Raw genomic sequence first — 4,544 nt, forward strand, 5'->3', positions numbered from 1 at the left:
GGTGCCTGTCGTGGCGGCAATCCCCGTACTCGCTGGTGGACACCAGCAGTAAGGGATGCCGTCAAGCTGAAGAAGGAGTCCTATCGAGCCTTTATGGCCTGTGGGACCCCAGAGGCAGCTGATGGGTATCGACTGGCCAAGCGGACCGCGGCTTCGGTGGTCACCGAGGCAAAAACCCGAGCGTGGGAAGAGTTCGGTGAGGCCATGGAAGCCGACTTCCGGACGGCTTCGAGGAAATTCTGGTCCACCATCCGACGTCTCAGGAGGGGGAAGCAGTGCACCACTAACACTGTGTACAGTGGGGATGGGGCGCTGCTGACTTCGACTCGGGACGTTGTGAACCGGTGGGCAGAGTACTTCGAAGACCTCCTCAACTCCACCAACACGCCTTCCTTGGAGGAAGCAGAGTCTGGGGACTCTGAGGTGGGCTCTCCTATCTCTGTGGTTGAAGTCACCGATGTGGTTAAAAAGCTCCTCGGTGGCAAGGCCCCAGGGGTGGATGAGATCCGCCCGGAGTTCCTCAAGGTTCTGGATGTTGTGGGGCTGTCCTGGTTGACACGCCTCTGCAACATCGCGTGGTCAACGGGGAGAGTGCCTCTGGATTGGCAGACCGGGGTGGTAGTCCCTCTTTTTAAAAAGGGGGACCGGAGGGTGTGTTCCAACTACAGAGGGATCACACTCCTCAGCCTCCCTGGTAAGGTCTATTCAGGGGTGCTGGAGAGGAGGGTCCGTCAGGAAGTCGAGCCTCAGATTGAGGAGGAGCAGTGTGGTTTTCGTCCCGGCCGTGGAACAGTGGACCAGCTCTACACCCTTAGCAGGGTCCTTGAGGGTATGTGGGAATTCGCCCAACCAGTCTACATGTGTTTTGTGGACTTGGAGAAGGCGTTTGACCGTGTCCCTCGGGGAGTTCTGTGGGGGGTGCTTCGTGGGTATGGGGTACCGAACCCCCTGATACGGGCTGTTCGGTCACTATACCACCGATGTCAGAGTTTGGTTCGCATTGCCGGCAGTAAGTCGGAACCGTTTCCAGTGGGGGTAGGACTCCGCCAAGGCTGCCCTTTGTCGCCGATTCTGTTCATAACCTTTATGGACAGAATTTCTAGGCGCAGCCGAAGCGTTGAGGGGGTCTGTTTTGGGGGCCTCAGTATTTCATCCCTGCTTTTTGCAGATGATGTGGTGCTGTTGGCTCCTTCAAACGGGGCTCTACAACTCTCACTGGAGCGTTTCGCAGCCGAGTGTGAAGCGGTTGGGATGAAAATCAGCACCTCCAAATCTGAAACCATGGTCCTCAGTCGGAAAAGGGTGGAGTGCCCCCTCCGGGTCGGGGAGGAGATATTACCCCAAGTGGAGGAGTTTAAGTATCTTGGGGTCTTGTTCACGAGTGAGGGCAAGAGGGAGCGAGAGATCGACAGGCGGATCGGTGCAGCGTCTGCTGTGATGCGGACGTTGTATCGGTCTGTCGTGGTGAAGAAGGAGCTGAGCCAAAGGGCGAAGCTCTCAATTTACCGGTCGATCTACGTTCCAACCCTCATCTATGGTCACGAGCTATGGGTCATGACCGAAAGAACGAGATCACGGATACAAGCGGCCGAAATGAGTTTTCTCCGCAGGGTGTCCGGGCTCTCCCTTAGAGATAAGGTGAGGAGCTCGGTCATCCGGGAGGGGCTCAGAGTCGAGCCGCTTCTCCTCCACATCGAGAGGAGCCAGATGAGGTGGCTTGGGCATCTGATTCGGATGCCTCCTGAGCGCCTCCCTGGTGAGGTGTTCCGGGCATGTCCCACCGGGAGGAGACCCCGAGGAAGACCCAGGACACGCTGGAGAGACTACGTCACCCAGCTGGCCTGGGAACGCCTCGGGATCCCCCGGGGAGAGCTGGAAGAAGTAGCTAGGGAGAGGGAAGTCTGGGCTTCCCTGCTAAAGCTGTTGCCCCCGCGACCCGGCCCCGGATAAGCGGTAGATGATGGATGGATGGATGGATGGATTTTCTGTAGCCCCACCGAATATGAATTGAAATTATATAAATAACCAAAAAAAAAAGAATGTGTTTTAGTGTGATTGTGGCAAAGATGCCTTTCACACCCATTTTGAATTACATGTGAATGAAATTCATAATGAGTGTTAGAATCATTTTGAAGGTGGATCTAGCATGTACATATTCTATTTTACTTTGAAAGTGTTTTTTTTTGTGCAATTGTAAATTGAATTAGGATAATATGCACCGGCCTTAGAAAGCTAACTGGTTTGAAATAACCGGTATTGAAAAGCACAGACAATTTCCGTGCGTGTGCTTTTTAGCTGACTCTAAATTAATCCCATTTCAACAGTGCTGAAAGTTTTGGTACTGTTTGAATTCAATTATTTTGCGCACAAATAACAAAAATAATGGGTTAAAAAAATTCTAATGAAATTCTTCATCAGTCTTGCATAGCGGAGATTCCCTTGAATTGTTTTCCTTGACACCACAAACACACATTCGGTAAGGTATGCTGTCAGAATGATGACACTGTGAACATGCAGGAGTCGGGCTGCAAAGATGGTTGAAGCCATCATTTATCTATTTGCATGTTTAGCTTAAACTACTTATTGTGGACAGACAGACTTTGACTATAGCATGACCTTACTCTGAACCTTGAAATGTGACCACGACTTGAACCTTATGGTATGATCCACATATTTGTATTTACAGGTTCCTTTTTTTGGGTGGGGGGCTCCCAGTCGTCAAGACAGGATAAGCCATCCCATCAGGTATCCAAAGACTCTGTCTCATAATAACTAGCATGGGATTATTGAAACAATAAATGCCGTTAGGCGTGAGACAGGCTGGAAAGTATGCCTCCACCCAACAAACGGCGAGAAAAGGAAATGACAAGTTATTCATTATCAGTTTCCGTTTGTTCCCATGGCCTGTTTTTGGCTGAATTACATCCTTTTCTCATAACATACTTGCGCATTCCCGGAGGGCCATCCACAAGGGTCCCAATTCTTTAAAACATGCTGTGACCAGTTGACAAATGTGTTCTGATGGAATGTAGCAATGGCCTATAAACTCCGAGTGAAGTTTTTCCTGCAGTGATAGATGGTCACTCTTCACTCTGAGGGATTTTTTTCATGCAAACATGCCAAAGTTGGAAAAGACCTAGTGAGAGCATTCTTGTGCCATTCGTAATCTCGAATTGTTGTAATGGTTTTTATTTATTCACTCATGCAAAGCAGCATCATGGGTTGTTTCTTAACACAATGATTTGCAGTTATGGTTCAAATCCAATAAAACTTCATTCCCTCCGATAACTGTCACATACAATATGCATACATATACAAAGAGCGACATTCTGACTCAACACAAGGTACTGTATTAAAAACCCACATTTTCATTTCTATAAAACACGCATTTTGTGTTGTTATTGATCCAGTTCTTCACACCGCACCTAAACTCCAGTGATCACCACTCACTGTATACTTTGCTGTGGATGTCTTCAGGTAGGGAATTTACTGGCATCTCTTGCTATGACCTCTATTGGCCAAATGTCCCCCAAATATTAAACACAGAAAAAACAGGCCTGTCTTGGGATAAAGAACTGTATGGATAGTAAACTATTGCGGTGGGGTGTGGAAAAATTGCTGTGTGTACACTTCAACAGATCTCAGGGGACAGCTCAGACTCTCTGTTTCCTAATTGATTCCACTGTTCCCTGCAGTTCATCAGAATGAGACTTGGTGTCTTTCCATGAAAGGGAGAGCACTGCAAGTGCACACATGGACGTGGTGATACCGTAAAGTATACAGTATGTTACACATGGAGTGACAATGAAGAAGACATACTACCCTTTCGGATTAGCAAAAATGTTGGAACTTGGAATCTGATTCACTCATTGAAAATCAGTGCATTGATCCCAGTTGAGGGCCTTGTGGATGTGTGACAATTAATCCAACAATGCCACCCTCATCATAAATGAAGAGGATTAAATGGTATTGAGTTCTGAATCTCTCATAAATGCATAACCTTCATCAGTTTGCCAGGAAAATTACATCATGTACTTTTTTGGACTCAGCGAGGGCGGTAGAACTGAGTGAGTAAAATTAAACTGAAACAATGCAGGAAGGAAACGAAAAGAGGCAAGGCAAGAAATCAATAATGGATATATTAAGTTGATCCTGAATTTAGACTTTCAGGCAGTATGTCTGGGCCATTTCTACCAGGACCAACACCAAATGAATCATACTATAATATACAGTATTCTGCAATTGTTATTATTTTTTTTAACCTGTCTTCAACAATGAGACTTGTTGAAGTCGATGAGGAAGTTGAATTTAAACATTATTACGTTATGTTAAAATGATGGCTCAAACCGTAACTTGAAGATTTTTTAGACTATTAAACGGAAACTTGTAGTCTTATGTAAAGTCTAGATTTTCAAGTTCATGAGTAGTTTTGAATTAAAGACTGTTTGATTCAAAACTGCTCATTGCCATGTCCAGGCGGCATAAACAGTAATATTTACCATTGGCGATGACGATAGTAGTGCGTCACAGCACCTTCTAGTTTC

General features: G+C 46.8%; 1 protein-coding gene across 7 annotated transcripts in view; it reads left to right on the plus strand.

Moving 5' to 3' along the window:
- LOC127590805 (dihydropyrimidinase-related protein 2) overlaps window positions 1–4,544 on the plus strand; it is a 157,524-nt gene that overhangs the window by 62,184 nt on the left and 90,796 nt on the right. The gene's annotated exons all lie outside the window — the stretch shown is intronic.

This window comes from Hippocampus zosterae, chromosome 18 (genome assembly GCF_025434085.1).
Source record: "Hippocampus zosterae strain Florida chromosome 18, ASM2543408v3, whole genome shotgun sequence".
Classification (NCBI taxonomy): domain Eukaryota; kingdom Metazoa; phylum Chordata; class Actinopteri; order Syngnathiformes; family Syngnathidae; genus Hippocampus; species Hippocampus zosterae.